The following is a 10,814-nucleotide window of genomic DNA, read 5'->3' as shown; positions in this document are numbered from 1 at the left end:
TCCTTACTGATGCTGTTGTACGCCAATACGGGCTGCGGGAAAGCCAACTTTATATGAGGATGATGATGAATGACAGTGGGTGAAGCTAACGGAAAAAAACTCGGCACCAGAATCCCGGGACGCTCGCCGCCGAGTCTGTACACAAAGCAGCCGCGTCGGCGGATTGCCTCGAAAGCGCGTCATCCCTATTTCATATTTGCCGCGCTTTCGAGGCGCTTTTTCAAAGAAAGTGCTACGAGTTGTGCCGCGCCTCCGCCAGATGGCGCCACGGGTCCCGCGACCGAGAGAAGACGCAATGAAACATCCCCCTCGCGAGGGGCACGATCAAATGCAGAGCATCTCCGGGGTGCACGATGTTAAGTAGTTTGCGTTACGTTAATGTTGTTGCACTTGCGGCAACTGCTGACGGGAGAGCGCTCGTCAGCAGTAATTTGAATGAGTCAACGATATAAGGCGCGTTGGTAGCGTCCCAGTCTGTGTCGGCTTTGTGGCGCAGTGGGTAGAGCACCATGTACATTGCGTTCCGCCCGCAGGGTCTAGGGATCGAAACCGGGCGCCGGAGAGTTTTTTTTTTATATAGTAGGGAGGGGTGCGGTGCGGACTACGGACGTCAACGCGGGTAACATCGTGTGTTACTGAAATGCTCTGCATTTAAAAAAGCGGTTCATGTGGCCAGAATGGAACCTGTGTGTCCCTCACGTTCTGAAGCCGGCATATATCCGATTGCTCCATTTTGACAAGGTCGAAGGGAACTCTGAACAGTAGGTACTGATTCGCGCCGTGCACCCCAAACCCAAACGTTAGGCCTACGGAGTGCAAACCCAAGAGTTGCTGTCGGTATTGTCGGAAAGTGGGCCGTACCTCGAGAGTAGCTCATACTCTTAGTGTCGGATAGGCCAACCAAAGAATCCATCACGAGAAAGCTTCGTGTTTAACCACCGTCGTCGTTAGGCTGAAGGGTGCGTGATTTTCATTTTATTCTTGAATTCACCCCTTTTTAAACACTTTTTAGAACGTAAATTATAATAGAAATAAAAAGAACGATTTCAATACATCATGTTTGTTCTAAAAGTCCCTTCTGTGCTTTGTCCCAAAAATTTTGTTTTGTCATTCTCCCAACGTAAGTAATGTATAGTAAAGAAAAAATCCGGCAGTGATTACATGTACTTCGACGCCAGCAAGCATCTGTGCATTTAAATGCTTGTAGCTCTGTTAGCCTGTTCAAAAACAATAATAACAAGCACGCATGTCTGAGGCGGGAAAAGTGTTACACTACTAGCTTTAGCTTGGCTCGTTGGTAACCCTGTACAGCTTCGGCGTTCTCACATTAGAAAGACGAAGACAAATGCTTTTTTGGAAAGCGCGAAGTCATTGTGATACTGGCTGTATGTACTTTCTCGTTCTGTCTGCTGGTGCGCGACATCGGAACTTATTGACAGCACGATGTAAATTGGGAGGCATGGTGTGCACACTGCAGTGTTTCCACTGTCAGTCTTGCACTCGTTCATGCTTCTCCAGTTTGTTTTCAAGGAAATTGCAGCTTGTTGACTGCGTTCAATAAGCCTTAACCTACACAACAAGAAGGTAATATGGTTGTGCTCTTTTTGCAGAAGCTTTCGGAATGGAATTAAATTTATTAAGTAAAAGTATTCATTTTTTGATAAAAAAAATACCAGTAGAATAGCGACGAAAGTACGTTATTGGCACTTTGTATAAGTGACAGAAGGAGACCAAAGGAGAATAGCCATTCTCGCTTATTCGCAGTTCGGCTTCGTTTATTAAGAGACTGCTACTAAACATGGACCCAGTCAGACAGAAGAGAGAGAGAGAGAGAGAGAGAGAGAGAGAGAGAGAGAGAGAGAGAGAGAGAGAGAGAGAGAAGTTGTAAAATTATACGAAATTATGAGAGAGAGAAATTCTGAAACATGGTGGTGTTCGGAAAAAAAGAACTGGTGTAAGCGGCCACAGCTGGGATGGCATTCTTTAGGTTATGTGACTACAAGGGTGAGCAACGAGATTTGAGAGCTCAGCAGCGCAAGCCGGGCAGGCGCGTACACTTCGAGGGTGCAGGCAAGAAAGGGGCCCTGAAGAGGTGTTGTGGAGCAGGTAAGAAGGCATATAAACTTTATGTTTAAGACCCGTTTTAATCTTGGAAGCAGTGCCTGTTATTAGCTAACCTTCTCAAGAAGCCTATCTGTTACGAGACGTATAGTATTAAGGAGCGAGCTTGAAGTACAAGACTAACGGAGTGAGAGCTCGTTGGTGACCACGTGGAAACACCACACATCGTGGCATACGCTTTCTAGGCACTCCGGCTTTACAACACACTCGTGGTTTAAGGGCACGTGAATGCCCGGACATGCTTGCTCGCAGACAGGAAAAATACACGAAACCGTACCCATAAAAACTTCTCTTCAAAAGGCGACAAAAAAGAGATAGCACCGCAATCTAACTTATGCCCCTCTTCTAATGAAGTTTAGATGTACCAGCGCTCCTAACTGAACCTCAGAACAGCCTGAATCGGCTCAGCCGTGAGAAGGCGCTCTATCTCTCGATTTACTGCTAATCTGGACACTCGCCGTGGTGTCGCAGTGGCAAACGCGTTGCGCGGCTGATTTTTTTTTCTTTATTGCCATACATTGACACACACAAACAAAACACTACACTCTTAAAAACGCTAGCCACCACTTGACTAACAGAGTAATGGCTTAAATTGTTTCATGTTTGTTAATCTTTCAAACACGGGCAGCCATTCCGGAGGCTCCGGCTGAGCCCTCCACACTTGAATAATCAGACGAACAGACTCAGAAAAGTACTCTTTGGACCATTTGGCATCGATGTCGCGATGACGGACGGCTATGCGCGATTTCCAAATGCCGTGCAGGGCCAGAACCATAACGAGGTCATATGGTACCCCATCCTCGCTTCGAATAGGTAGAAACCTGGTCCCGTAGGCATCCAGGGGGAAGTCCTTCTTTAATGTGCGCTGAAGCACATCCTAAAAGAAGACCCCATCCCAACACTCCAAGAAAACATGTTCAACCGTCTCGGGTTTTTTGCATGGGTAACAGTCAACCCCCCATGGAATGTATACACCTTTCTCTTTTTGCCAGGTTTTTACTGGAAGGACGCCCACGTGAAGTTTAAAAAAGAACGTTTAACCCATGGCGGCACTGCCATTCTCTTTACTCGTTTAAGTACGTCCTGCCTACGCCCTGCACGGTACATGGATCTGTACATCGGCTCAGGCAAAACAATATCCGCAAGGTCATGGTACAGTCGTTTGCGCGTCACGTTTGATAAGTATTCAAGCGTTAAGCGGGCCCGTAAAAACTTTGTTGCCAGTACAACCTGCCGAAAATACCCTCTGGGTGCACCAAAAGTAAAAAACGCAGGAGAAAAAACAAAATCAGGTAGCGCCCTAGCTAGCCTCATCTGACACACAGTGCGCAAGAAATGATCATTCACGTCACGCCGAAACAAAAACCGATTGACAATTTGTCGCAAAAACAAATGCGACAGAGAAAGACCCCCGACGCGCAACCGCGGAAACAAGTTCGTCCGGCTCGTTTGTGCCCACGTTGACCCCCATATAAACACTGCAAACACACGATGCAGAGCCTGTACGTTCTTACGCGAACAGTGAAGTACCTGAAGAACGTACCAGAGTTTGCTGATAAAATACATGTTACACACAGAGGCCCTGGCAAACATTGAAATGCCAGTGCCTTTCCATTTCTCGGCCTTTTCTCGCAGTTCAGCAGCGTGCCTCTGCCAATAAGGATCACTATCAACATAATTTTCCAACGGCACGGCTGATTTTAAACACGCGGGTTCGGCTCCTGCAACGGCTGCTGTTGTTCTGGTACGTACAGGCGAAAAGCGAAAACAGCGCTGCGTCGTTATTTCGGCGTATATGTTAACTGTCCCCCAAGAGTCAAAGTTCTTCTGAAACCCTCAACTACGGCGTGCGTCATAACCCAGAATGTAGCTTCGGCGTGTCAAACGCCAGAATCGATAAGTGCTATGAAGTAAAAATGTCGGCCACAAGTAGGTCTTAATCTCTTAACGGGAAATTATCGTGCTGCGGTAAGCTCCTAATGCAAAAGCTAATCAAATATTAGGACCGCATGCTCTCAATCTCCACGTTACCTGCCTCAAATACGGGTAACGTTGTCGTCTTGCGGAGCAGGGGCTCCTTCGCGATGAAATCAACTTCACTCTTATCTGCTGGCGGAGGTTAAATTTGCGAAGTATAATAACACAGTTCGCTGACAGGTTTTATGAGATGACGCGGTTTCTCTATTATAAGTGGCGTGCACCACCGGAGAACATATGAGATGCGGCGTTTCTTCAGTTTTTAAAGCGACGAATCACACGAAAATAGAGCAAGAATTTGGGCATGGTATCACCGGAAAGACTTACGCTTTTTTTACCGTCCAACTAACACCAAAATGACATGAATTCGGACAAAAAAGGCGCGCGTGTAGCGTCTGTTCCGTTCTCATTCTTCTCCCGTGTGCGTCTCATTTTCGCGGTAACCCTAATAATGAACTATCGCACTGCAACGATAATTCGCCTGAAGAAGTCGTGCGGGACGGCTTCTGTCGCCACGTGAAGTAGACCAATTAATTTTTTGTAAAAACAAACTCGATCAAGTGCGGTGATTAAAAAGCTCCACACCATGAGTACGTCTTCCCGATGTTCTCGCAAATGCATTAACCTTCCTCGTACTCGACTACTTGGCTATAGTACTTCATGCAATGAACGACTGGTAAAATTTATTTCTTCAGGAGCTCGTCGCAGGCTCGCTGTATAAGAGTATTTTAGCGCCCAAACTTTACTTTCCAACGTTATAAATTCTTACATATTTCTTTAATTATGCTTCAAAAGTAAAAGTAAAATTCTATGGTGGAGCTGTCAAGAAAAAGGTTCAACCAATCCTCGTACACTGAAATCCTGGAGAAACATCAAAAGGCAAGATTAGATAAAAGCTAACGGTGACAAAATGGTCACACTTGGTTCTATTTTTATTTCATCTATACCAATAACCTAAAACCTTTTTTCAAAATAACCAGGAAGATCGTTCTCTTCCCATGTTGCAATAACGCAGACATTGGAAATTGTGAGTAACGGTAGAGTTCTAACATTGTTCTGCCTGGTTTAATAAACATGTTGTGTCCCTAATACGCTTAGCGAAAAACATCAGCCGGAAATGGCTCTGTGTAGCGAAGAGAATCTTCATTGGTGTGGGGCAATCTAACCGCACGAGTACGGCGTGCGCCACCAACCCGTCGAACTAGGTTTTGGTCCGGCGAAGAAACAATATTGTGCAAAGTCACCTTGAACCTCTTGCCTAGTAAATTAAGATGGGGCGAGTGATCTATCTCGGGCACTCCGTCGTAGTCGCCTTGAGTCGTTGAATTTGCATCGAGCTCTGGGTCCCTCTGCGGCCGTGGGGAGATCAAAAGGGGGTTGGTTGATGACCACTGAGGTTCATTCTGGCCAGGCTGCAGAACAGGTCTTGAAGGGCTAAATCGTGTGACAGTATTCCCGAAGGCCTCCCGGTCGGTAGCCTCTAATGTCAAGGCGTTCGGAGGCGCTAGGAGCGACGACGTGGTTATTGCAGGTGGTGTCAGCGTTTTCATTGGAGTTAGCATGGAGGTGGCAACGACGTCTTTTGTGAAGAGCGTTTCCGTTATTGACGATGTCAAGTGCACGACGGCTTCATTTTCCATGTCCGAACTTCTGGCAAGGTCCATCCTGCGGAGGAACCCGAGTGAGCGAATGATGTCAGTGAGTTGGAACGATATCAAGGCTTGAATTGTTTTAGTTTTACAATTTCATTACAACACACGGCAGGTCTACTATCACCAGAAAAATGGGAACACAAGGTTAAGAAGTTTTATCCGTTTTGACCCAGTTTTCACTAACAGACTAAAAGGATAAATATAGGTTAGTGGCGGGAACTTGGCACTGCGTGCAATTTCTCATCCCTGTCTTTCGCGAAATTGAGGCTCCGCCAAATCTAGCACACCATGCTCTAGCTCTTGAAGTCTGTCAAACGAAGGGTCTTGTGTGCCATTCGCACACCGTGCTAATCATTCTTTGCTTTTTAGCAACCGCAGTGGTAATGTTGGCATGCTTTAGCAGCGGCACCGTATGGACGTAGGTTCCTCGTTTCCCACCAGTTACAGCAACTCGTCACCGTCTTTGCGATTAAACCTTCTTTTGCCGCCTACTGTCCCTCAGCTCGCCCAACACTACACATCACGCTGGGACGCTGGGAAACGGACATGTTAAGGATGGGAGGCGGCAACGAGCAGACATTAAGGTGAGTTGATCGAATCGAGCACCTTTGCAGCCAGCTTGTCTTGACGCCACGTGTCGGCTAATGCGCTTTGTGGGTATACCTGTTGCTTTGTCGCCACCTGTCATTTGGGTGCAGAGCACTTTAAGGGCTCGCCTTCTAGTCGTAGCTTGCTAACTGTCGATGGGATTACCAGAATCAGGCGGCGTGCAGCGAGATAACGGACCCAAGTAGAGCCTTCTTTACCGTCGTCAGCGGGTCACGCTGGTGCTTCGAAAACCCCGTGGTTTAAATATTCACAACTTTTCGAACGTCGTGAACCGCTGGCGCTTCTCAGACGTCTCCCCGTTCTTTCGCGCAAAAAAATGCCGGTACATTTCAGGCAAAATCTGCGTGTATAACCTGCAGCCCTGTCTTCAATTAGTCAGAAACGCTCGTTGGGTTGGTTTTTTCGACCGTAAGCGTAAAAAGCGGCCGCGCAAGAAAACAAATGGCGCGTTGGAAACGACGCAGAAAGGCTCCAGACGCGCAAAAAAAAATTGTCATGTTCGAAATGACGCAGAAGGGCTCGAGCAACGCAAAGAAACAATTACGGGTTTGAAATGACGCAAAACAGCTCCAGCATACGAAATTAAAGCTAGAAAAAAAAAACAGAACTCCTGCTGGCGCAGTTTCAGGCAGGGGGTGCGCTACCACTGCGAAGGCAGGGAAATTTCAAATGAATTTGGAGGCAGCAGTGAGCGCATAACGGCGCTGCAGCACATTAGGGCGAATCACTGCTCTGCACTTCTGTTCGCTTTCACATTGAGTGGAACAGCTTTAAAGGTTTATATATTGTGGAGGAAATATAAATTTTGGGCAGTTGCTACGGCCGGCGAAAACTGATTTCTAGCAAGCCCTGTTGAGTTGTGAAACATTCTTAATGCCACGCAGTGTATACGCTGACGTGCAGGTTTGTTTACTTGAAGTTGCCTTCTGGCTTGCTCAGGAAGAATCTGTCTTTCCGAACCTTGTAAAAGAGTATCGACGCCGATTTCAGCGTGAGCTTTCATGACTGCGTGCTGCGAGAATCGAAGATTACATATGCTGTAAAGGCGAGAATATACAGTCATTATCTGCGTATAGTGGATCTCTGTTGTGCAATCAACAGTGAAGATTAAGATGTACTACCGCTCGTACTTTAATGAAACTACTGCCTGCGGACACGAAAACAATGGGGCATCAATATCAATGGGGCACCAATATATTAGGAAGACTTAGATTGTCCTTCGCAAAATAGGAAAAAGGTCCCCTCTTGATGCCGCCCGCTTGCTCATTAGCAGCCGGAGCTTATCTCAAAAGTGTAGGCTAGACACCAAGATCCCCCACCACTCATTGGGGCTAAATGGGGAAGCCGGGATGAAATGAAAGCGTGAATTGGCAAGTGGTTCATGGTAAGCTTACTATTGTATAATTTACTCGAGCGTGCGCAATACTTTTCCCACAGGGAAAGTTTTTCTCTACTTGTTTGGGAACGTAACGTCGTGTAGTCGAGGGGTGAAAATAATTCTCACCCCTATTGAAGCTACATGCATTGTTGCCCCTCGTAATCTTATGGTAATTTGAAGGCAACCTTCTTCATGTCTGCCCTGTAAGACGACGTCTTTCCGGCTAACTTTACCCAAAATTTTCTGCCTTCCCCGGTTCTGGCAGGCCAGGAACACGCTCGGCTCTGTTGCGTAAACACTTGACGACCTCCATGAAACATTACCTGTGACCTTCGCTTGTACGTTGCTTTATGGATGCCTCTTCGCCTTTGAGTGTTCGCAGCGTAATTTGAGACCAGGGGCCAATTCTCCAAAGAAGGGGCGTCGTTCTAAAACGACGGTGTAGATCCTTTCATCCATGCGCTGGGGTGTCGCTCCGAGGGCCAGGCGAAGCGGGGAAAAGCGCACAGGGGAGCACTGTACCAAGGACGCAACGTCGCAAGAGAAACTACGTGTTACATTGGCCATCGCGTTGCCCTCGTTGCCGAGAAACAGCTTGTGCTCTCCCCCTCATAGCAACACCCCAGACCAAGAATCCTTTATTTGCTTGAGGCTACCGCATCGTTTTAAAACCTTTTTTTAGAGAATTTGGTCCCAGCTCGAAGTTTCCTCACGCTAGCTGCGAATCCACGACCACTTTGGTCTTTCTCTATAGATCATGGGTGGAGCAATTGAGCGCCCGAGCCCCTTCAATGTCCTTGTCTTCCACTGCACATGTCATTATCTCGTCACGGTTCTCGCCATAACGGTTTCAGTGTTTGTGCATTTTTGGGTGGAGTTGCCATTGACTAAAAATGTCATAACTGTTACTATAGTTCCTAATGAGAAATTCATGCGTACCGTGAACTGCAGTTTCCTCGGTCACGGCACCTATCTGCTGCGCCTCGGGATGTGATCGCAAGATCAGCGAACGCACGGCGGCGCGCGCTACTCAGCCGCTATCTCACAGCGCGTCGTCACGGCCGAGAATGTTGTTGCAAATTGTGTTTGCCCCTCACTCGCAGATCTCACGTGGGTCAGATGGGCCGCGAATGTAGGAGGAAATTTGGCGAAAGTGTCGCGGGGAGGCACTGAGACCGATTGAGCCGTGGCGACGCAGCAGGAAAGGACGCTTTAGGTGATGCTTTAACCTCCTTATTTTCTAGCGTTGTTTCCAGCTCCTTTGATTCGTCGGCTACTTCAGTTTCGCTTTTGGTTTAATTGGGCATGGGTAACTGCAAAGGTTTTCAATTGCTCACGCGCGCCTCGTTCCGTTCTAATATCGTGAATTGAGGACATAGGTTTGTCCCCCTAACGGAAGATCTGTCAGTGCATTCCATCTGTCTAAGGATGATCATGGCGTGCGTTTTGATACTTGCTAACTCAATAAATTTGGGAAAAGTGCTTACTCAACGTACAGCTCTTTCATGATGCGGTCGTCTTCAGGGTATTGTGGTTCGGGCAGTGTAGACTCCGTAGGCTGAATCGACTCCAAGAGACGTGTAGGTTCCATGGCTATCTTGGCGAGAGGTGCCCTTGTTGTCCAGGAGTAATTCTTGGTTGTCTGAGTAGAGTCCCAACGAAGAGTTTGTTCTCTGGATGTGTTGATGATGGGTGCCGTTGTCGAGGAACTAATCTTGGCAGGTTTACTGGCCCCAGGAAAGTGGCGTTTTGCAGGGCTGCCGGTGAGAGCTTGAATTTTTTCATTGCTTTTAGATACCTCTCGCCGTGCGCCCTGCAGACAAAGGAAGTATAAGCCTGCCCTGGTTATTTTTTTATGTTCCCCAAAAATGCTGACATCCCAGTATAGTGTCTCCGAGGAGCAGTCAGATTTTTAATCACCCAAAACTCACTACTACAAATAAACAGTTCATTAGTATAAAAGGATTGTCGGCTGCAAAAACACTGCATGTGTGTAATATGAATACAAAGTTGCGCTGCTAACATCTTTTACAATACCGTCTACTACGCATGAATTAAAATTTTCGCATGGTCAACACAAGCAGCCCCAAAAAAAAGGCCTGGAAGAGTAAACGGAACCAACAAGTGAGAGCTTGTTGAATCATATAAATCACCTAAGCTATAAGAATGTGATGTGAAAGAAAGTCGCATATAATTTAATTGCAGCATGAATGAACCACAGCGACAAGCACGCCATTGAGATTGTCTGTTACGATCGGCGAATGCGCCTGAAGCTCTTCATTAGTATAGCCTTTAAGTAATGCCCACAGTAGCGATATGCAGCTCCACAAATGCAATAAGTGCTGTTACTTTGGGAGCTGCTACTTCGGTTGAGACAAGGTATAATTTGCGCGGCGCATTCGTTTGAAAACACAATCTGCGTGAAAAAGCTAAGTAAAAAAATATACAGTCCCTGTGGAGAAAACAACGATTGGGGAAATCAAAGCTTTCCAAAAAAGTCGTCAACACCGAATGAAGAAACCCATAAGCAAACGGATCCACATCGCGCCGCCTTACCATACACATGTTATTTATCAACACGAATTACTTCCGTGATGTTCAGTCTTCCTGTTACAACTTCCCATCTTACTAATATTTAGTTGATCGGCTTATTTCGTACTAGATTGTTACGGTTCCTGCTCACATGTAGCCTAATTTGAGATTTCAACATACGGTGGTCACTACACCTCACCCTTTAGAGCACTTCTACATCCTGCACGACGCCAGGCTTATCACATAGTATGAAATCTATTTCACTTTTATGCTCCCCATTGTGGCCCCTCAACGTCCACTTCCGGCTATCCCGTTAGCCGAAAAAGGTATTCTTGATGCGTGGAATATTCCGTTATGTCAACTGGACTTATAAGTATTCTCTGTTATTTCTACAACCCAGACCATATTTCCCAACTGACTTTTCTCCATTATGCTTCTTCCCTGCTGTAGTATTGACGTCCCCATAACGTGGTGAACTGCGTTTTAAAGCAAAACGTTCTAGCTCTACCAACCAACGGTTCTTTCGTTGCGTGCAGGACGACTAA

This window comes from Haemaphysalis longicornis, unplaced genomic scaffold, assembly GCF_048455015.1.
Source record: "Haemaphysalis longicornis isolate Haplotype H1 unplaced genomic scaffold, Haemaphysalis longicornis Haplotype H1 scaffold_10, whole genome shotgun sequence".
NCBI classification, from domain to species: Eukaryota; Metazoa; Arthropoda; class Arachnida; order Ixodida; family Ixodidae; genus Haemaphysalis; species Haemaphysalis longicornis.
The sequence above is the reverse complement of the archived record's forward strand: the minus strand, read 5'-3'. Positions refer to the sequence as shown.